The sequence below is a fragment of the Leptonychotes weddellii genome, chromosome 12 (genome assembly GCF_054177405.1).
Source record: "Leptonychotes weddellii isolate Sample4059 chromosome 12, ASM5417740v2, whole genome shotgun sequence".
Taxonomy (NCBI): Eukaryota; Metazoa; Chordata; class Mammalia; order Carnivora; family Phocidae; genus Leptonychotes; species Leptonychotes weddellii.
The window spans coordinates 30,895,430-30,919,675 of NC_138380.1; the positions used below are offsets into that span (position 1 = coordinate 30,895,430).

General features: G+C 33.8%; 1 long non-coding RNA gene across 2 annotated transcripts in view; it reads left to right on the forward strand.

Annotated features, from left to right (window-relative positions):
* The window catches only part of LOC115944341 (uncharacterized), a 217,740-nt gene that overhangs the window by 1,416 nt on the left and 192,078 nt on the right, over window positions 1-24,246 (forward strand). The gene's annotated exons all lie outside the window — the stretch shown is intronic.

A 24,246-nucleotide genomic window follows, 5' to 3' on the forward strand; every position in this document is an offset into this window, starting at 1 on the left:
AATCAGATTGTGAACTAGAGAGTAATTATGTTTTATTCATCCTTGTTGCAGACATCCTAGCACTTTCTAGTTCTTGGTACATAGCAGGTGTTCAATAAATATTTGTTTAATAGAGGAGACAGTGAGAGCTATATCAAACTAAAGTGTTTGCCATATTGAATGTAATAATTATACTGAATTAGCAATATTTTTTGACAGTCTGAGACTGCTAATGCATGGAAATATGTATTGTTAAAAGCTAAAAAAAAAAATTTCTGGGGCGCCTGGGTGGCTCAGTTGGTTAAAGCGACTGCCTTCGGCTCAGGTCATGATCCCAAGGGTCCTGGGATCGAGCCCCACATCGGGCTTCCTACTCAGCAGGAAGTCTGCTTCTCCCTCTCCCGCTCCCCCTGCTTGTGTTCCCTCTCATGCTGTCTCTCTCTCTCTGTCAATTAAATAAATAAATAAAATCTTAAAAAAAGAGCTAAAAAAAATTTCAACTCCGGAAGAAAAAATGTATAAGCACATTTTTCTACAGAAAGGGAAAGAATAAAATAAAACAAATTTTATCCATGTATAAATGAATAATAACATGAAATTCTGATTAAGGAATAGAATAGGCTTCCTTGAAGATTCTACCCTATCTTGATTCATATAAACCAGATTCTTTTTTTTTTTTTTTTTTTTTTTTTAGATTTTATTTATTTATTTGACAGAGAGAGACACAGCGAGAGAGGGAACACAAGCAGGGGGAGTGGGAGAGGGAGAAGCAGGCTTCCCGCTAAGCAGAGAGCCCGATGTGGGGCTCGATCCCAGGACCCTGGGATCATGACCTGAGCCGAAGGCAGACGCTTAACGACTGAGCCACCCAGGCGCCCCAATATAAACCAGATTCTTATTAGTAGTATATTTTACCGTGGAATAATTTAGTGGATTTGGCTTCCTAGTTTTCGTTCAGTTCTCTGGAGTTTATCCTGGTGAAATAACTGCATTTGGTGGCTGGGGGAGATTAGACTATTATATTCATTAGATTAGATCCAGGAGCCATCCGCAATTGGATGGGAAAATACACCTACAGGACACTGGACTACATCACAGTAATGATTATAACATCCCAATAATTGATGTCTAAAGTGGAGTCAAGAAATGATTATGACAAGAGCTTACTAATTATTTTTATGAGGTTTGTCCTCAAAAACTTGGGAATACATTTAAACATTCCTAATTCGACTTAATTAGCAACAATAGGTTCTTAAACATAGGTGTTGGAAGATTTAATAGAAAGGCCTTTTATAAGCTACTGAGTTTTTCATTTTGAGGACTGTAATTAAGTAAAGAAGATCACAAGTGCCCTATTTTGCCTCAGTGAGTTGTTGAAGGAAAATGTGGTTATATGTAAATGCTTTAAGGTACACAGTGTGCTACACAAATGAAAGAAACATTTTGTATTAATTCACCTGGACAGTTCTTGGAAATGTATTTTTAAGGTATACATTGTACTCTGGAAGGAAATGGTTATTTACCTGATCTGCTGCCTTTCTTTTAGTCTGAGGGGCATCTAAGGATTTGACCCTTGGTTGAGTTATCCTCCTTGACACATGAATACAGGGACTATGTTAGTGTGTGCCAGATGCAAGATAAACAAGAGTCCTGCTAAGATTGATATATAATGAATGATGCACATATACTTGGGGTTTCTAGACTGTTTATTGAGTAACCTGTAATTGATGAGTAATCAGCTACATCAGAGATGGCATTTAGTTCCATACTTCTGAGAGGGTTATATGACTAGCAAGGTGGAGAGTCTAGCAAGGTGGAAAAATCAATGGGACCCTGAAGCTGTTGGCTTTTGCAAATCAAGGTAGTCCATACTCGCTAGACCTCAGCTTTCATAATCACATACATCCCATCTTAGAGAAATTGGGACATTTGACAGCTGTAGCTGGGAGTCATGAGCATCTGCTCTGTGTTTCCTGTGCATGTCTGTCCTGCATGCTTTGTTAGAGGCTCTGTAAAACCTATTCTTAGAGGCTGAGTGAAGCCTATTTTGTCTCTTGATTTTGATGAGCAAGTCAACCCCAAAACCACTGCTGTTGGTCAAGCATTGTGTGTATTATCCTATGGAAAAGATCTTATATATATTGTGAAACCTCCATTTGAAGATTCTGCTGAATTTTTAATATTCTAGGATTTGAGGAAAAAGAGTATAAAATTCATGTATTACTCTCCTAGGGCTGCTGTAACAAATTACCACAAACTGGGTAGTTTAAAACAACAACAATTTATTGTCTGCTATTTCTGGAGGTTAGAAGTCCGAAATCCAGATGTCAGCAGGACCATATTATCCCTGTCAAGGCTCAAAGGGAGGATTCTCCCTATTTTATGGTGGTTATGGGCTGTTGTTGGAATTCCTTGGCTTGTAGATGCATCCCTTCAATCTCTGTCTCCTTTGCACGGCATTCTTTGTGCGTGTGTCTGTATCTCCCTCTTCTGATGATGATGCCATGAATCGTTGGATTAGGGTTTACCCTAATCCAGTATAACCTCATCTTAACTTGATTAATGAGAAGACCCTATTTCTAAATATGGTTAAATTTACAGATTCCTGGAGTTAGGACTTGAGCATATCTTTTGGGGGACATAATTCAATCCATAATAATTCATTATATGATAGATTTCTGTGACAGTCCCTTTAACTTTGTTCATCATTGATTGCTTGATGTATTTATGCATTCAAAGATATTTATTCAGCTGAGTATTTTTCTAGGTGCTTAGAATAAAGTAGCCGATAAAATACATATGCACCCTTACCTTTATGGAGCTTATTAGATTCTAATGAAGGCAGACAGGAATTATATAAATAATTAAGTGTAAAATTTGTCTGAGAGTGATAAGTATCAGGGAAAATAATAAAGCAAAGTAGGAAGCTCTAGGAATGCCAGATAGAGATTGCCGTTTTATGTAGAGTGATTGGAGAAAGCTCTATGACATTCTCTGAATGAAGTAGGAAATCATGAGGGTTGGTGAGCAGGGGAATGAGAAGATTTTAGTCATGTTCTAGAAGGATCATGAGGCTTTTTATGAGAGTAGACTATAAGAGGGCTTAGAGATTATAATCAGTAAGTAAGTAACAAGTATCCTTCCCTCCTGAAAGTGGGAAGAGCATGGGAATTTATGGAAGTTATGGGAATTGAATATCTAAAAGATGATAATAGCTTTAAACAAGCTAGTAATGGAAGTGATGAGAAGTGTTGGGATTCTAATTATATTCAAAAAATTGAGCCAAAAAGATTTCCTGATTTTTGGCCTGATCAACTCAAAGTATGAAGTTTCCATTTCCTAAGACAGCAGGATAAGCCAAATATGTGTGTATGTGTGTGTGTGTGTGTGTGTGTGTATAGAAAGAAGGCATGTAGACTTTCAGTTTTTGATATGATAGTTTTAAGATGAATATTAGAAACCCAAATGGAGATATTAAGTTAGGAGTTGGATACACAAATGTAGGGGTCAAGAGAAAGTGAGAGCTTAGAGGTATAAATTTTTAAGTCATAGTAAAATTAAATTGTGTTTATAAGTTGTAAAACTAGATGAAAATAGCTTCCCTAATAAATCATTTGACAAGTTCTACAGTGTTTGCAAAGTTACATCAGGTATGGTAATCACAATATCTAAGACATTTCTTTCTTTTAAACTTGAGATAATATTTTCTCAATAAATAGGCCTTTATGCTCTGGAGCTATTTACTAAAGCTGATTGCAGAAGGAAGTGTATTTTTTAGGAGGTATTAAAATGGACTAGCCAGTTGACTTTGGATAATTTTCTTATACCCAGTTAAGCAATGACATGAACTAGCTGATTTATTGAGCCCTAATCCACCTCTGTTATTCTAGTCACTAACTTTCTCCTAATTTGAATTCAAATTTGTTTTCCTCCACTGTATTTTCAGGACACTTGCCAGCACAAAGTGGGCTGTCAGGTTTCTTTCCCATCTTTATTGGACAATCATTTTCAGACAGAAATATGATGTTAAAAAGTATTGTTCTTTGTAACTTTACTAATGCTTTCAGCATAATTAAAAAATAGGCTTCTTACTGTTTATTTGCACTGCTTCCCCACCTTATTCTCAATGCTGAAATCCTTGTCTGACCTTCTTTTTTATTAAATACACTTGAATGTTAGTCATGATTTTCTTCACCAAGGCCAAATTTTCAGTGACCTTATCCATGAACTATCTCTTGATAAGTAAAGAATGTAAGTGCTAATCCAGTTCCCATAGTTCAGTGTGTTTTCTTGGTAGTACGATGATTTTTAATGACAGTGTTTACTATTTTTTCCTTCATATAAAACATTGAAGGGGATTTCTTCAGTTTTGAATTTGGATAAAGAAAGTAGGCACATCCTTGGTAAATTAATCACACTCTGGAAAAGAACTTAAAATATAAGAATCTATGCAGTGTTGATCCTCTGTGATAAGGTGTCTGATTGTCCTTAAATTTCACTTTTTGCCTTCATCTATGCTTAATAAATACATGAAGTGAAAAAAAAGCCTAGATTTCTTTAAATAAAAAGCATACAGTTTTCGTGTTTCAATCTTTATATACTTGTTCAGCAAATCACACAGTTGCAAATGGAATCTAGAAATAGTTAACAGAATGCGATCATCTGATTCTGAACTGTGTTGATATTTAGGATAACACTACCTATCAAATTTATATTCAAATACGAAAATCTCATCACATTAAAGTATTATTTACATATTCATATACTCTTTCCTTCAGGCAAAGACTCCAGCCTTTCTTTACAGATGGATCTAGCAATAAGACATAAAAACAAACACAGGGAAAGAAATTGAAGCATTACATAGGAACTAGTAACATGTATCATTTCTCCTTCTCAAAAATTCCTACATGTCCAATCTTCAAGAATGTTCTTAGAATCTTAATAATTCAGAATAATTATGAAAAAACAAAATGATAAAAACAACAGTAAAATAGTAGCAAAATAACCACATCTATTTTTTTTTAACTCTAATCATTTTCTTTTATTTTTTTTTCCCTTTAAACATTTTAAAGAATTTCAAAATCCTTGGGATGTCTTTTATGGATAGTATGTGATAATCACCAAAATACCATCAAAATATCAGAAAAACAGTATTACTCTGGCTCCATTAAAGACTACTTATTCCTGTTCTATTAGGTGGCATATTGAGGAATATGAGAGATATATGAGTCTCTATTATTAATAGTGTTTCTTGTTAGTTATTGAGATAAAAGGCACACTTCAAAAGAGGCCTCCTTTAAGAAAGTAAGATGAAAGACATGGAAAATTGTAAATAAAAAGAAGAGAAGGAAAAGATAGAAAGTAGATGGATAATAATGACTGGAAACAGGAAGAGAGAAAAAGAGTAGAAAGACTAAAAAAGAAACCTTAAAATTGAAATAAAAGCTTCCCTAGTTCTCTCTTCCTCACAGCAATGTATGCCCTCAAAATCCATGGCATCTCATTTCCTTAAGGTCCTAATCCTAGCCTTCCTAGAGAAAACATTTTTTTCCAGATATTTATTTTATTTTTATTTACCTTTTGCAAGCATCTGATGTGCTTTTTTATGCTTATAGATCCTTGTTGAACTTAGCCATGTTTTGTAATAGAAGGCAGAATGTCGAGCTCCTAAAGTATCTATTACATTTCTAAGACATCTTGACTTTCGTGAGCTTCAAACCCTTTCCAGAAAGTTGATTTTAGTAACATCGTATGATAAGACTTTTAAATAGCACAGTAGATTTGTGTTGATCAGTGCTGGGCACTGCAGTTTTGTTGGAAGGCAGTAGGTCTCATGCTCAATAACTGCTGAGGGGTGCCTGTCCTGGCCCTTGAAATTATCTCAGACTTCAGATCCTTAAAAATCTACTGGCCTATTGTTTATTTCTAAAATTACTTTAATTCTTTACAGTCAAACAATTATATGTACTGTATTATAAAAGTCAAATTATGCTAAAAGACTTATAAGAATAATAAGAAAAAGGTAGCCCTCTGCCCTCTTTTGGTCCCTGTGTCCCAGAGAAAATCACTTTCAATTCGTGTAGACCTAGTGTCTAGTATTTAAGTCCATATTTCAAAGTTATATGTATAGACTGCTTTTTTCTTTTTTCTTTAATTGAAATATATTTGACATATAACATTGTGTAAAGCTAATACAGCATGTTGATTTGATACATTTATGTATTGTAATATGATTGTAGTGTTGTTATGCTTTTTCTCGATTAATCAATTAAAAAATAATATGCTCCCCATAAAGGATATAAACATTTTAGCTTTTTACACCTCTTTCTTATTCTCCCATCCTCCAAATGAAGTTGTATTTTGATTTTTGTACACCCTTTAAAAAATATTTTTATTTTGAAATTATTTTAGATTTACCAAAGAGTTACAAATAATAGTGTAATTCCTATACATATGTACCCTTCACCTAGGTTCCCCTAATGTTCGAATCTTATCATAGTCAAACCTAAGAAATTAACATTGGTAAATCCTGTTAAATAAAGACTTCATTCAGATTTTACTGGTTTCCACACTAATTTCCTTTTTCTGTTGCAGGATCCAGTCTAAGGTACCACATTGCATTTAGTTACCATGTGGCCTTAATCTCTTCTGGTTGGTTACATTTCCTTCATTTTTCTTGTTTTTCATGCTCTTAACACTTCTGGAAAATACAGAGGTTCCTCTGCTAGAAGAGAAGGCATTGCCTAAAAGCTAGCAGAATGCACACTTGATGAAAATCAGGCATTTACTCACGTAGGTCAGTGGCCCAGATGCCATGCTGAGTGTTAAGGCCGAGAGTCTACTATTTCTTATGTGAAGACTTAGTATTATTTATTCTGATTGAGATACAAATTATATTGCCTTTTCAGTGTATTCCTTTGAAATGATGAGCTTAGCGTAATACACCGAATTTTCCATCTTTTCATTTTCAAGCCCATTTTGCAGGCTTAGAAACTAAGAAACAGTGACACATAGTTGATGCTTAGCAGCAGTTCTGCAATCAGAAAGGATTCACAGGACACTCCAAGGAAAGATCAACCTCTTCTAGACCTTAGATAAACTGAAGGTAAACAAAAATTGTAAGAAGAGAAATAGGGAGGAGAGACATGTCAGAGATTTACTTAACGTTATTTATTTCCATGTTGAAGTGCTGCTTATGAGAGAGCTTTTATGGCCAGCATTACGATCTCTATTTTGCTCCCAGATTTGCCCATATACATATATCTCATATCATGATAAATCTATGAGGAAGAATGTGTGAAGATCCTGGGAGATCATCATGTGTTAATCATTTCAGTTATTTTTATGTAGGTAAAATGGAAGTTAGTCTTTGAACACATTGCGAATCTCTAGCCCGCAGAGCAACCCTCATGGGCAGGGCACTCATTTGTTCTTGCTTCATAAGAATGAAGTCCTTTACTTTATTAGAGGAGAATAATTTTTGCATTCAAACAGAAGAAGGCCAATTTACATTTAATGCTTAGTAACTAATCCGTATACATTTTACTCATTTGCCCTAAAACATATCCTACTGAATGATGAAAAGGCAGTCTTTGTCCTTCAGGCATCACCCCCTTTATAACCTGCCTCTTGGCCTGAGAGAAAGCACTGTAAATGGAAGAGGGAGTCTCCTCATTTAATTTGATACATCAGGTCATCATCAAAATATTTATTTCATGATCTTCCCACACAGAAGGTGACTAAAGGTTAATAAGAACGCAAGTGGAAAATAATTAAGGATGAAAATATATACAATAAAATGCAAAACAAATCAGAATAAATAAAGTTTAGTGTGACTGTTAGGTTAAGATGTCTTGATACTCCAATCATAAAGTGTTGGTTTTTTTTTTTCCTCTTTTGAAGGACAGAAGAAACCTGGTATGTACAGTAAAGCTATTCCTTACTGGCACATCTAGGAAATAAAGAAAAATGATAAAACAATAACCAGTTTCTTCAAAATTTTCCAGAATCCCTTGCCTTGACTCCTGGGCAATGTCATAGGCAGATAATACTTTGCTACCATTTTCATGTTATTTGTCTTTTTAAATTATTTCCTAGGTTTCTTTTTTTTTTTTTTAAATTAGGATTAGATTTATCTGTAAGATCAAAGAATCAAATACAAGAATGGCCAAAACAAGATGTTATTTACTTCTCTTTTGCATAAAGTCAGTCTAGAGATAGGTAACCAAGAGTGTTGGCAGCCTCATGAAATACTCAGGGATTTAGAATCTAGCTTGCTTTTACCATCACCTTCAGCTCCTGGCTTCTGCTTTGAGGCTCTCATTGAGGTTCTCATTGAGGCTGCTTAAGGTCCAGCCTTCTGCGTCGTGCTGCATTCCAGCCAGCGGGAAAGAGGAAGGCAGCAGGAAAAGGGCAGGACGACTCCCTGTAAGAAAAATTCCCGGAAGTCAGAAACATTTTCAGTGAGTCCTACTGGTCAAAATGTATTTACCTGTAAACTATAAGAGAGAGCCAGGCAATTTAGTCTTTTAGCTATGGTCCAGCTACATATCAGGCATTGCAGTTGTGAAGGAGGAAAGGGAGAACAGGTACTGAGGGACAGCTCTGCTTTCTAACATGCTAGAACTGTTAGTATGATGGAGAGGATATTATGTGGTAAGAAGAATGTATTTATGCAGAGTTTATAATTGTTATCAGAAGAAGTTCGGGTGACTGTGTATATCGTGCTCCAGTCTAAGAGGATAGAGTATGAAATGTAGTCAATATCTATACATGTTTAGATAGCTAAAAATTTAATAACTCCAATAAAAGTAGATTAGAAACATACCAGCCCCCTTAGTTTTCTGCAAATTATAATCTCCTGGAATAGTTTTCCCACCATTGCCAACCTTGGATGCTGAGAACCTCGAAAATTAATTAGAAGTTAGATAAAATTCAGATTTAGGGTGGATCTCACCTGAGAACAAAATAAGTCTAGTTTTAAACCATTCTAAGGGGGAAAAAATAAAGAAATGTCATTCATAAAAGGATGTGTTTTTTGTTTCTTTTGTGAAGTTTCTTGGACATCAAACAAGCTTTTCTGAGCATCCTGAGTGTGGATTAATAAAAACATATGAGTTAAGTTGCCCTCAAAGTACAGAGGCTTAAAAAGGAAATAAAGCTGAACCAAATAGATGTGAGTTTTGTTTAAAACCAAAATGTTTTTTAAATGCTCCCTACGGGAAGTATGTTGCTTTGCTTCATCTACTCCCTCATGCTTGCACTCATATCAAACGTTCTTGGAGCACCTTTGATTAGCCAGGCTCTCTTCTAGGAACTGGGGACTGCAGCGAAGGAGACATGGGATTTGTAATCCGGCAGGGGGACAGAGCCTAAATAAGTAATTAACTGCAGTTGTAATTAATTACAAAAGAGACATGTGGGGTGCAAAGAGAGCATATGAAAATATATAACAATGTAAAAAAATTGGGAAAGAAAAAAAACACTGATTAGGAACAGCATGAAGTTGATGAAATGGGTGTATTTACAATCATGAGCTCATTGTAGACTTTATGTTTAAGCCAAAGAAACTATATGAAAAGTGAAAATAATAAAGTAATGATATTTTCAACAGTGAAAAACTTACAACTAGGTCTCCCCAGTCAGTTGCATCAATCAGGATTTATGTCTAACTTAGAACATTTGGCAAGTGGAGAGACCACAGTCAGAGAGATAATCTCCTAAAATCCTGGATCAATAATTCCACAACAATTTATTTAACTTTGCAGCACTGTCAAAATCATATTTTTCTCTTTGTAAGAGTCAAATGTAAGTGTCTAAGAAAGTTTACAGACAATATTTTACTTCTTAATACAATAAGGAGGAGTTGCTGCTTTGACACATAGTTTATCAGGTATCAATCAAACTTATAAAAGTGGAATAAAATAGTAATGGTCTTCAAGGAGAGACAGTGTAGGGTAGGAAAGACTCTATACTGTTTCATGGGCTGCCGAGTGGCCAGAAACAGGCTGGGATAACATTCAGCTTTGCATTTAAAACAGCTCACCAAAATGTAACATTTTGTTGAACTTGATCTCAGGCTATTTAAAATAAGTGAATAGGATTAAGAACTTGTTACAAGATGAATGTTGCTTCTTTTGTAAGACATGCAATCTATTTTTCTTTATTTCTCTCCCATTCTCAGAAATTATTTGTCTTTATTACTAGAATCTAGTATGGTAATACATCAAGGTAATAGTATTAATAGGGATATATCTGTGATGATTTGCCAGCTTTTACTTCAGAGACTGGAATACTTTGGGTAAAGAAGTCAATTATAATTATTGATGCTATTCTATTTGACACAAATAAAAGGCTCATATAATGACACAGTGGGAAATTAGAAAGGAGATTGAACCCTGGATATGAAACAAGAGTCTGCGAGGAAGTAGAAGAATTCTCAGAGTTGTGGAAGGAACCAGCCAGTTGACTCAAGGTCAGAGAAGATGCCATCTATAAACGGAGTCTCAGACTATGAATTCCAGGTGTGGCAGGGTGGGTGGGGGGAGAGAATTACAGATACAGGAGAGCAGCTGTGTAGGGCCCTAAATATTAGCTGCAGACTCCAGGAAGCACCATTCACATACACCATGATGTGTGTAGTGCATACCCTTCGCAGCCTTTCCTGGTGTCCTCAAGCCTGTCAATTATTAATGTCAGAGGCAGGTCCCTGCTCTGAGATCTCCAGAGAGAGGCAGGAAGGGAGGGCAACAAAAGAAGTAAAGCAGACATTAAAAGTTTCAGAAACACTAAACACCACTTTTCCAACATAGATTGCAGGCAGACTGTAGTTGTGCGTCTTGGTCTTATATCTAGGACACAATCTCTCCTTCATAAGTGAAACTTTCCGTAGTAGGCAATGGTTCTTACTAGAGAACACTAGACAACGTAAGTTTGAATCAAAAAACCCAGTTGTAAGAAATCCAGTTGTAAAAAATTAACTCCATTCTCTCCATCTACCTTTTACCAGTCAGGGGTCTATGCACTGGAACCTCATTCGTTGGCTCTTGGGTGTAATAAGGCTTTTATTACACTAGAAGTCAACATTTAAGGACAGGACAAACAACCAAGAAGAATTTGATACTTCTGCTGGTAGAGAAATTTTTGGAGTTCTGTGAAAAGAGAACTCCCAGTCTCAGATTCACAAAATGCTCTGCTGTGCATAAGAGATTGCACTGTGTTTATTTTATGGACAGTGGGAGACTTAAAGCTCATCTCCTTCCTCTCTTTGCATTGGCTTCTGGGAAGCTCAGTGCTACATTTGTCATCTACCTGTAGCAGATGTAGAGGCCAGGAGGAATTCATTTCTTTATTTTCCAAAACCATCATTCATCAGAGTGAAATATAAATAAATTCATGATTAAAGAAGTATAGGACTTCTCTATAAATATAATAAATACAATAAATCTTTAATTCAAAGATTAGTTTACATCTTAGGGTCTATTGAAAAGATCATTATTTTTCTCATTTAATATTAAATGTTTCTTCTATTTATAAATAATACAATAATAAATTATACACACATGTACACATTCATAACTTCTAATCACAATTCTAAAATGCAAAACACCCTGAAAACCTTTTCTGTTTTGCAACTAGTTTTGTACAAAACATGATCTGAGTTGACATAAAACTAAAGTTCCTAATTTATCCCAGGCAGCATGAATATCCTTAAATTTCTCTGAACAATAAAATGCCTTTGATTATAGGGTGCTGTTTCAGGCCCTGTGGTATGGGATATATGGTAAATGCACACTATTTCCTTTATAAAATTGAAAAATTATGATTTCTAATATGATTATAAGGGATTATAGGCTTGTACACACAAATGTAATATTATCTGTGAGATCTTGAAGACCATTCTTGTCGCATTGTCTAAAGCAATTTGAGGAGGTGTTACCCTCTCCCTTATTTTTAGTCATAATTTTTTGATAAGCAAAACAGAGACCTCAGACCTTTTTAAACTTTCCGGGGTAAGTTGTTCTTACCTAGTTCTATAGCTTTAAAGACCACTTGCCATTCAGTACCTGTAATAAAAGTGTTATACTTCTCACCGTGAGGAGATATGCCCTATTGCTTCTGTTTTGACCATGAGATATCTGCCCCAATGCAGCCCAGTAAGTCTACTAAAACATAGACCAGAAAGAAATAGCAACATCATCATATACCATAAAGGCAGTCCTTTTGTGATGAATTAGAAATATTCCATTGGTGCTACGAATAATTAGTTTTCTGAGAAATTACATTAATTTACAAAGGAACTTAAAGGGATATGATGTAAGTTATTGAATTAGGAGAAAACTTTTAAAAGGTAGGGTGCCAAGTTCAGACTTCTACCATATAAAGGGAGTGAGAGAGTATTTGATTTTTATGATGGAGATACAACTTTTAAAACAAAAATTTTAGGCAATTATATGCACTCGACACTGTGCACAGCACTTTTCATTTATTATTTCATTTAATCTGTATGTCACACCTGAGATAGATATCATTATTATGATTTGCATTTCACTGGTAAACAAACAGGCTCAGGAAGCTCATTTAGTCAGTAAGTAAGAGAGGCTTCTTTCAAGTTTATTTTTATTTTTATTTTTTTAAAGATTTTATTCATTTGAGAGAGAGTGAGAGAGCACAAGATGGGGGAGGGTCAGAGGGAGAAGCAGACTCCCCGCTGAGCAGGGAGCCCGATGTGGGGCTCAGTCCCGGGACTCTGGGATTGTGACCTGAGCCGAAGGCAGCTGCTTAACTGACTGAGTCACCCAGGTGCCCACTTCTTTCAAGTTTAAGTCAGCCTCCCCCAGGGGTCATTCTGCTATGCTGGATTTATTTCCGTTTACTGTCTTTCGGTGAGGGGCTAGGCAGCAGAGACAGGAGAGGCAAAAAGTGATTATTTGTGGTCACACAGCTGGCTATTGTTCTATCCCTGATAAAGGTGTCCCATGAATGACAGGTTCCTGACCCCTGAATAAAATATTTTGCAATTGTCTTGTCTACCTCAGAAGGGCATGGAATATGGTATGGAGAAGAAGGAAATCTATTTTGAATAAAAGGAACAAGTAGATCTCTGGTACGCCTAGATGTTGGATCTGGGAAACAGTCAGTGGAGCTTGGGCTGCACTGGGAAGTTTATGCGATTTTACAAATGTGGCACCAGCTATAGCCAGGGAGAGTGTACTATCCCAGATGCTGCAGGTTGTTTCACTCAGTCCTTATTCCCGATCTGCTGCTCCTACATCCCACTTTACTATGAGGCTGGAAAGTCGAATACTTGATTTTCAAGTCTCCCTTGCAGCTAGAGATACACATGGGACCCAGTTCTGGCTGATGAGAAGTTGGGTGAAGTCTGTTGGGGGAGGCTTCTCTTTCTAAATAAAAGGAGAAAGCCCTTCACCCTTACGACTGCTTTTTCACTTGAACTTGGATGTTATTCCTAAATATGTAGTAGACGTGTTGTGACCAAAAGAATCACAGAAATGCCGGCCAGCTGCCACCGTCCTTCATAAACTGCTCTTTGTTTAAACTTGAAGTTATTCAGTGTCTTGCAGCCCAAGCTATTCCTAATTAATACATGCATCATTTTATCTTTCTTCTTTTCCACAAATAGAACTATGCCTTAGGTCAGATTTCAGAAGTATATGATATTAAAGGTTGTGTGATTTCGTGTTGGCAATTCGTAGTCCCGCAATTCGTAGCTCATGCTTAATGACTGCAGCCCCTGTGTTTATGTTTCAGGCACAGTAGGTAGTTCCCCCTTGCCCCAGACATGCCAGATCCATCCTCTCTTCTGTTCCTTTGCTTAATGCTGTTGCTTTTCCTGGAAGCCTTCATGGTCCTTCTGAACTGTCATATCCACCATGAAGTCTTTTCTGGGTCTCCCAGGACCTTCAGTGCTCTGTTCATATCTTCCTGTATGTCACCTTAACATTCTGTTTTTACCTTTATTATAATACTGATTCTTTGTATACTTTGTATGGTTATTATGCTTACACGTGTTTCGACCATTAAACTGAGCTGTTAGAGGTTAGGAATCATGTCCTATGTGTCAGTAAATATTTTCTTGTTAGGTTTATAAGTTGATTAATTTCTTCTTCCATCGAACCCCCCTGAAACTTTATTCTTACCTCTCTTTGGCACATGTCATTTACTTTCCTTATTCCATAACTCATTAATGGGCTACTTAGAAGCACGAATTCTGTGTTATCTTTGTGTTTTCCACATATTTTAAGCCAAATTCATATTTGATGAATTGAATTGGACTGGTAATAGTTAATACATTAAGCATATCTCAATCATCATGTTAATTGCAACTTCCCCTCCGGGGTCGGGGTGGGAGGAGGGATAAGGGATAAACTATCCATTTCACTGAAGAAGTTTTTTAAAAAAATCTCTCCTATTTAAGTTAAAGGTGAAAAATTAATTCACTATAAAAGGAAAACCAAGATCCCACATTCCCTGATTCAGAAGTGTTTGAAGGATATAAAAGAAGAATCTGTTTTCAAGAACTTTCCAGTTTCCCCTCTCTGGTAGTCAATCCAATTCAAGTGCAATTTAATAAGTTAATTGCAATATGTGATTGACAGAGGCAGGGGACAATGTCTGATGTGAGGACTTCTCTATAAAAAAATTATGATAATAACTAAGGATCCTATTATTTCATTAAGGACTCTATGTCTTGGCTGATGCACAGCAAGACTTTCTCAGAATTTACCTTAGAAGTGATTGATATCAAGCCTGTATTCATCTATTATATCACCAAACCAGAAATGGAGGGAATGGTGATCAAGATCAGTTTGAACCTTAACTCTTATGAACCTAAAGGTCTAAAATGGAAACAGTATCATGTGGAAATTCAGTTGAAGCTGTCACTTAACCTGCCAGATTTATTTAGGAACTGAAGCATAAGAAGGTAATAAGCAATCATGAAATTTGCTAGATAAAACTTATAAAAAAGCAGTTTCCATGATAAATAAGCAAAAAAAAAAAAAAAGGCAGGGGAGAACTTTCATTATTAACATAAATGAATTCAGAGTAATGAAGGATTTAAGAAAACTCACAATTTTTTTTAAAAAAAAGTTGTCCTAAAAAAAAATAAAATAAAAAAAATGCCTTTCTGGAAACCAAGAAGCTTAGTTTTAAGTAATTTTTTTTTTCTGAAATAAGAAATTAAAATGAAGCTATGCATTAAGAATGCATTTATATTTATTTTTCCAAATGTCAGATAATAACTAAGATAGTTTAGATTTTTAATAAATGTTCTTTTTAACTGAACTTACGTGAATTTTAGTAGCTTTAAATCAATACTCTAGACTGATTTTTCCCACATGTTAATTTTCTAAAGAATGTTAAGTGGTGGACTATCTCTTAAATTTTAAAAATTTTATAGGATTTAAGAAAACATCTTATTGAATATAAAACAAATGAGGAATACAAAAAGATTTTCCACATATTAAAGTATTTTTTTCAGTAAAATGGAAAAAATTGTGTTGAGTGGTGCTTAAATATAAAAATGAATTGTTATATCAAAAAACTTTCTTAAAAAAAGTGGAAATAACTCATCCTTCATTATGCAGCAAGATAGTTGCCTATTCATCTAGCCTAAACATTTACAGTAACTGATTTATTCAGTGTTGAAAATCAAATCTATGGCAGTTCAGATAATTTCTCTGCATTAGGAAAATGAATAAATTAAAAGTGTGCTTCAGCAATTTAGTCCTTCTAAGCAGAAATTCCGCCAGCTCGGTAGAAGATGTCAAAACCTGCTGATATCTAACAGAGTCAACTCCAAGTTTGTGTATCCCGGTCCAGTCTACCTTTCCATCAGGCGGTACATGTGGAAATAGAAAAGCAGCTCTCTAATTAATCAAAGTCAGATGTGCCTGAACGCCTGGAGTTGCTGCTGATCCTTGTCCCAGCTTCTCCCATGTTCTCGCTCTATGTTTTTACCTTGAAAACTTCTGCTCTGAGCTGGGAATGCCTGAAGGGCTTGCACGGTAAGTCAATGTGAAATTATCTCAGCAGGAAGAAGTTGCTTTTCAGCTTAAATGATTTAAGGCAGCAATTTTTCACACTCTCAAACTCTGACAAACGCCCAGATTGCCTCTCATGTCTGACTTCAAAATATTCAAAGAAAAGCTATTTTTATTAAAAACACTCTAGAGAAAATTGTATGTCACTTGTTCTCTGATATAACTTCATTTCTCCTGACAGTGACAATTTTCACCTCAGTACAATTTCTTTATTTTTTTCCAAAGCTAATTCTGCTTAATATTAGTATTTATACAAACTCATATCAACTTGTCTCTGTGAAATATTCAAGGGTGTCAGGTAAATGTTGCTCACTGTCATTCATCTTCTTTGGGTGTTCAAAATGATCAATCGATTTAAAACTACACTTAGTTACTTTGGATATTATTGTTTTATTTGTGGGAGAGAACTTAACAACTGTTAAAACCCTTCATTTGACAAACCTGTCTGCAAACTGCAAGGATTTCCAAACTTGATGGCATGTGTCTGTTGCCAAAGATAGTAAAAGTTTCCATTAATAAATCTATTTGTTCTATGCCTTTAAATAAAGCAGGTACTACAGCGCAAGTTTTGTCTTGTGCTGCTTACATGTTAATAAGATTACGGTGGATGTCATATTGCACTGAAACATCACATTTGCTTTATTATGAATGCTGGCAGTGCAGAAATATCACATTATAATCACTTCAAAAAAGAAATATATTCTGCATATTTTCATATGTGTTTATAATTCCACTAAACCTCAGCAGAATCAAACTCAGTAGGGACGAGAATGACGGAAGGTTTAATGTTCCAGAGCCTGCTGAAATCTTGGTGCATTGATATATAGCAGAATAGTTAATATGTATAAGGTTACTTGTGGCCTGTGACCTCAAAGCATATCTTCTGGCCTTATCACATTTCCAGGAGAAAAAATAACCACTGGCATGCGAATTTTCCACAAATAATTTGGAGCTTGTTTAAAGGGTTAATTTTATTTTTAACTGCGAAAGCCTGAAGTAAAGTGTTTATAAAGGTAATGTGAGCAGTAACCATTATCCAGGTACTGCAGCAATGGAGCAAACTCCTTTTTAAATAAATATATGTACCAATTTCCTACAAGTATGCTTTTTATATTCCACTAAATGTTTCATTTCTAAATACAACTGGATCATTTTTATTTCATTTATAACTGTTACAAAGAAATCAAGGAAAGAATTACCTTGCAGCCGCCTTCTACACACAGTGCTGGGGTCAGGTCAAAGGAAGCACATCAAATACAGCAGAGAAGTACGTCTCATAAATTTCAATGTTACAACAATGCCATACACAGCTCCTACACCAACACCCCTGCCTGAGAAGTTGTCATCTCTTCCTGTCTTTGACTTATAACATTGTTTTCTGTTTGGAAGTCACAACTACTTTGATTTCATTTCGCTTCCCTGAGTTTGATATACCACAGTTTTTAGTTCATGGAAGGGAAAAATGATTTATATTTTAAGATACACGTAAATATAACAATCTGTATTCTTCAATATTGAAGAAATTTTAAGAAAGTTGGCAGAAATATGATGAGATCCGTGCATAGCTGATAGCTTAACCTAAGCAATTGTTGCAAAGCCAAAACTTTACTGGCCCAACAACTTTGTGAGTGTGGGTGCGCATGTGCACGAACATACATGCGAGATGCTTCTCAGAGGGGCTTAAATAGCTTCTTATGGGTGAAAATTTCTGTGGCATTTAAAAAAATAAGAGTATTTAAGAACAATTTGCAGGCTAAGTATACTATTTCTTTAGCATTTTCAAATTTCTATTTTCATTTTCTATTTCTAATAAAAGCAAAAATATTGATAAATTCAAAAGGTTACATTCATGAATTGGTTGGTTAAATGCCTTGTTTCTATTTTATAGTATGTGTGTACATGTGGGAACAAGGTATAAGATTTGCTTTCTTACTAAAATATTTACAACTTAATCTCATTGTATATTTTATCTATGTTATGGAAAAATAGCAGTTGTTTATCTGAAATATAATTATCTTAGATATATACCAATGAGATTGTTATTGACCCAAAGGAATATCTCACATTAAACTTTAGACTTTAATAAAATTTCAAAATGATGCCCTTCTGTATAATTTAGAAATTATATTATTTACAAATGCAGATAATTTGCTAATTTAAGGTCCCATAAATAATATTTCCAGTTGCTCATTAAAATAAATACTTTCTATAAAGGGACATATAAGTGATAATATACAGATATATGGATTAAATCAAATTATATTGGTATTTATTATCTATTTACATATATCTAGCATTATACTGGTTGTTTTACCAAAATCATTCAGGAAAATGTATTTAATATTTTTTGTTTCAGTTCTTTTAAAAATAAAATAATCATTTATTACTTAAATTGTTTTTTTTCTTTCATCCTCAGTGTTTAAGTGCATCACATTTGAATAATTATTTATGGAGTATTTAAAATATGCAATGTTTTAGTAAAAATTGGAAATTGGATGGAACACACACACACACACATCTCTTACATTTAGATTTAAGAAATAATGTAGCAACATCACTGTAAGCAATCCTTGGAGTGTACCTTTGTCCCTGAGTCTAGTCTAAACATTTTTGTAATACAAAAAAAAAAAGAAAATTATCTGGATTTTTTCAGTGTGATCTATGCCAGGAAATCAAGGAAAGTGATAAAAGCTGGAAGAGAGAGTGTGCATTAGTGAATATTTATATTGGCAGGACCTGAAAATTTTATAGAAGTAAAACAAACACAGTGGTTGCTTATTTCTGAGAGGAAAGCGACCTCACTGAATTTCTTTCAGGAAAACATTATTGCCCAAAATGATATAAATCTCAGTTGCTATCTCTAACAAATTAACTTGAAATGCTGGCAATGCCGAGGAGCTGCATTAAGTTTTCTCTTGTTTACTTTTTCCTAATCACCATAAAAATCCTTGGTGAAACAATTATTCTTAAAACAATCAGGACAATATATCTCTATAAAGGAGAAAATCGATTTAACAACAAAACCAGATTTATCTCTATTGATCAAGAGGCGTTCAGTGTAATTTTAGTGAATTATGCCTGGCTTTCATTTCCTAGCAGAAATTTTTCAGTGACGCTTGAAAGGCAGATTGCAAACTACTGCATAATCTTTTGCATGCTGTTTACCTGCTATCTTAATTGCTGCTTAAAAAAAAAAACCAAAACAAAACATATGCAGAAGACTGAATCAAATATTTATTTTCTATTACATGAAATAGTGTTACTATTGTGTGTGTCTTAGTTAATAGTACTTACCTAGGAACCTGATGTCATTTTTTTTCAATTCATTAGTAAAGAAATCAGGTCTTAATAAAAGGATTCAGTGTTAAAGAAACAAATTCAAGTTCATCTTATGAGAACAGAATTAGAAAGATTAAGAAGTAACATAATTTTTTCTCCTTGAATAAGAGTAATTTTTAAAGACATTATTAACACTTTCATATCTGAAACTTCCCAAGCAAGAAGGGAACAAAAAAGAATTGGAGGCAGATGAAGAAAAATTTAGTTATGCTGTGCTTTATGCCCTATAAATTGTGTATACCGTTTTGAGAAAAACATAAAAAGGTGAATGTTCTAAAAATATCTTAGAGATAGTATTTGTTGTTATTCACTTAAATACTTGGGTGAATGAATCATATTGGCTCAAATCTCTTTCAACAGTAATAAAAATATCTAAATGCATTTTGTCAATGTAGTCCTAGAATATTTCTTGCTATGAAATATTGTACATTTTCTCCTCCTGGAAGCGTTAGAAAAGTTTATAAATAAAGCAGCCCTTATTTAGAAAAAGTGTAATTAAGAAATTCGTATTCATGTAATAAGTTTAAATAAGAAATATACCTGTATATATATAAATACACATAATTGAAAGACACTTATTTAAAAATCTTAAACTGAACTTTAAAAAACAAAATAATATTATTCAATCAGTAGATAATCGCCTTTTCTTATTTTATAAATTATAATTTTTACTTTTATTATAAATAATGTAAATAATATGCCTGCTAAATCAAAAGGATAATAATAATATGATTAAGATACCAATGTGAAAGGCTAACTCATTTTACTATTTTTAAAATTTGGATTCACAAATTCAGGTCAGTTAAGCTGATGTTGCCACATATTCTTAATATAAAGTCCATGTTCCACGGCTGTTCAAAAAATATAAAATAACTTTATTTTGTTACATTAATGATAGCTTAATTGTTGTCTTCCACCACACTGAAAGACACTGTGGTAGGGTTTTGTGCATTCATGAAAAGGAGTGTTGATATTGGAAACTGTTATATGCAATTCTAACTAAATTTATAAAAAGCTTTATTGACATAAGTAAGATTCTAACATCAAAGCAAAACAGTTTATGAAATATAAGAAATGAAAAATTTTAATTCCTAACATTGAAGTAATATTCTGCTGTAATAATTCAATAACTATCCTTTTTAAACCACTGACCCTAAATTAAAGCAAAATAAACAGAATAAATGAGTTTAGAATATTAAATATATATAAAAATATTTCTATTGAAAATTGATATTCATGAGTCAACTAGACTAGCAAAAATAAAATTGATAATATAAATCTAGGCTGATTATAATCATATTTATAACTTGTCACTCTTTGTTTCAAGTCTAATAACACTAATATGAATGTATTATTCATTATGATATTGAACTATAACTTTCAAATTGGACAAGTAAAACTTTTAGTAATACAATTTTCAATTAGTTTTCATGTAATATGAGTAAGTAATCTAGGATTTCATATTTTAGTGATGGTTTTCCCATTATATTATACAATTTTATGATTTCAGAGTAAGATAAGCATCATCAAATGTAAGTAAACTGGACTGCTTGTATACATTATGTTTCTTTGAAAAAAATTGTAATTACCTAGAGCTTTATATAAAAGAGGTAGTTCTTAAACTGAATTTTAATAAACCAATAAAATAATGTTATTGTTCAATAGGTAATAATTGCCTTTATATAAACTCAAAAATATTGTTTAGAGTGATTAATATACAATGCTCCATTATGCATCTGGGAGTGTTGATGCATAATTTTTAGTTCTAATGTTATTATGTAATTGAGAGAACATGTTCATTTGCTCTAATAACTACTAAGATGCACTTAATAAAATGAGATGTAATAATACTTGTAATTTAATCTATTCATGGAACTAATTTTAAAAGTCTACCACTCTCCTTAATGTGGATAACATTCATAATTTATAAAGTGTTGTGATGCAGAATTGACAATGCCATTGTTTTTTACACTTTGAGATGATTCTGCAGCCTTCATATCATCTGCATACCAACCTCAGGATTATCAAGGGCAAACAAAAGATAATTAACACCAGAAACAGGCAAATGCAGGAGCTATCGACTGAGGTTCTCATTTAATGCAAGACTTCTGAAAACCAGAAAATGAAATAACTATAGAAGAGCTTGTCTTTGAAAAAAATATTTCAATATTCTGTTCTTTATATAAACCTTCCCCCACACACACAACCCAGTTTGTAGAGATAACTTCACTGACAGCATGGTCTCAAGGTGATGTAGTCACCATCTATAATAGAGTTAGCAAAGGTCATTTTTAAAGAGCGAATTTCAAATTCTGTATTTTATAATCATAGTTTCTTTAACACCGGTTATACTAATGGGTTTATTTATAATGTGTGTATAAGAATAGAAAATAAACTACTTCCATAATAACTTCTATCATGTTTTCACATTTACTAACTAGAATACAAGAGAAAGGAATTTTATGCAATTAAATAGACTATTTTGATCTTAGTTACAGGTTATATAGCATTATATATAGATATTATAATGTGTTTCAGTGATGATTCCAATTCATCAAAATCTTATTTATATAAAATTATATTACTGGCAGAGAATACACTATATTAACCTTGGTTGTATCACTATCTTACTGCTTAAGTGAAATTATATCTTCTCAACTAAGCACCCTTTAACTTTTCATAAGTCGTCACTGTTAGTATGATTCACATATAGGGCTATTTTCACTTTACAAGTACAATATAGGGCAATCATTAACATTTTAAAAATTGAACTTCTAAAGTTCTAGAATAATAATTGTAAAATTATGTTTGAAATAAAGTGGGTTCATAACAAATTTATAGGTTAAAATCTTTTTTAAATGTTAGGCTTCTCTGATAAAGTATCATGTGATTAATAGTTTTATCTGAAGTGTGTAAGTTAGTGACAAACCTCAGAGTTTACAATCATAAAAGAATCATATTGGAGCATGTCATTTTACCACATGGATTTTTAAGTAATGTGTATAATTACAATGTAAGTCTTCTGGAAATAATTATGCATTGTGGCACTCTGATGTAACGGAGTTGCTAGTTCATCTCCTAAACACCATTATTAAGTATATATTCCTGCATTGGCAACATGATTGAGAATACTTTATTTCCTTTAGAGTTAAATTTTTTTCTTGTTTTATATTAATACCAACTATCTGCACAACTTTCAAAAGGTATCAAAAGAGATTAATGTCACTTAGAGTTTAATTCAGTTCTACATAGAACTTGAGTTAATTGTGCTATATGATTACACATTAAAATATCAAGTCATTGTCTATAAAAGAATACACAGTTTAAAATAAAATAAATGTCTCTTATACAACATGATTGTTAACAGAAACATTTTCATCATATCTCCAACTTCTTCCCACTGGCTCCTTCCCTCCCCATAAATTTTTCCTGTTGTTATGTCCTAGGGCCCCATCTTTGGTTTTCTACTTACTCAACCACATCTTCTCACACATCCTGTTTAATGACCACAGCAAAACCAATCTTCAGTTACCATCTAATGTCCTGGAACTTTCTTCTAAAATTCGGGCCTAATAGGTATTTTCATCTAAATGTTCTCCAAAATGAACACGTATAAAATATCTACCATTTCCCTTCACTTTTACCACAGTCTAACCAGTGACATAAGCCAAGAATCTATGAGTCATCCTAGATTTCTCTTTATTCTTGATTTAATCAATCAAAAATTCCTACTATTCTATATTACAAACATCCTCAGAATGCCTTCTCTTCATTCTCACTGCCACTTATTTAGTATAGGCCATCACGATTTTTGACTTCCTACTTGTTCTTTCAATCTCAAATTCCAGCCTGCCCAATCAGTCCTCTAAATCAGGATCAAACCTTTATGGAAAGGGCCAGATAGTAAATATTTCAGGCTATGCATCCATAGTCTCTTTTGCAACTACTCAACTTTGTAGTTCCAGCAGGAAAGCAGCCATTAACACTCGTAAAAAGATGGATGTGGCATGCTCCAATAAAACTTCTTCAAAAAAAGGCAGCTGATGGATTTGGCAGGTGGGTTGTAGTTTCCTGACTCCTGCTCTAAATTGCCCCCAGAGTAAAACTTCTAAATGACAAATCAGATCCCATGGCTAGTTTATTTATTCGTTATTTTTCATCACTTGCAGAAAAAGAAATCCAACCTCCTTAGCATGATATAAAAGAATCTCTATGATATTGTTTCTACTTTTCACTGCCACTCCCCACCCTGCACCTACATACTTCATATTTGTTCATTCCCATCAATTTGCAGTTGCCCAGATCATCATTCTCTGTCTTTGTGTCTTTGCACAAGCTATGTTCATTATATGGGATACAGAATGCTTTTTATTCTATTGTCCCTGCTTTTTAATTCAGGACTAGAACCATGTTTTATTCACCACTGTATCCCCAGGGTCTGGTCCAATGCCTGCAAGAAGTTTGTTGAATGATTAAATGATTGAATAAACACATACGATTTTATAAAGTACATGGATAGTTAAGAACTATTTTTGTTTATTTTTATTTCAGCCACTCAAATTAATTAATACTCCCTTTTCAACTATGTAGTCAGGGACAGTAGTTCACATGTTAGATTTGGACAGTGATCACTCCACTAAAAAATAGAGGTGCTCTGTCCCCATGAATATAGAATGACCTATACTTGATATTTAGTATTTTATTTATATGAATAAGATTACAAAAGTAGAAGATAAAAAATTGAGGAAGGGGGAGCAAGAGAGCCATTTTACAAGTTGCCAAGCTATGAGTTTTGGTGTCACTTTTGTTCTTCTGAATAAGTATTTGTGTTTGTGTATATGTATAAATATATATGTACACATTT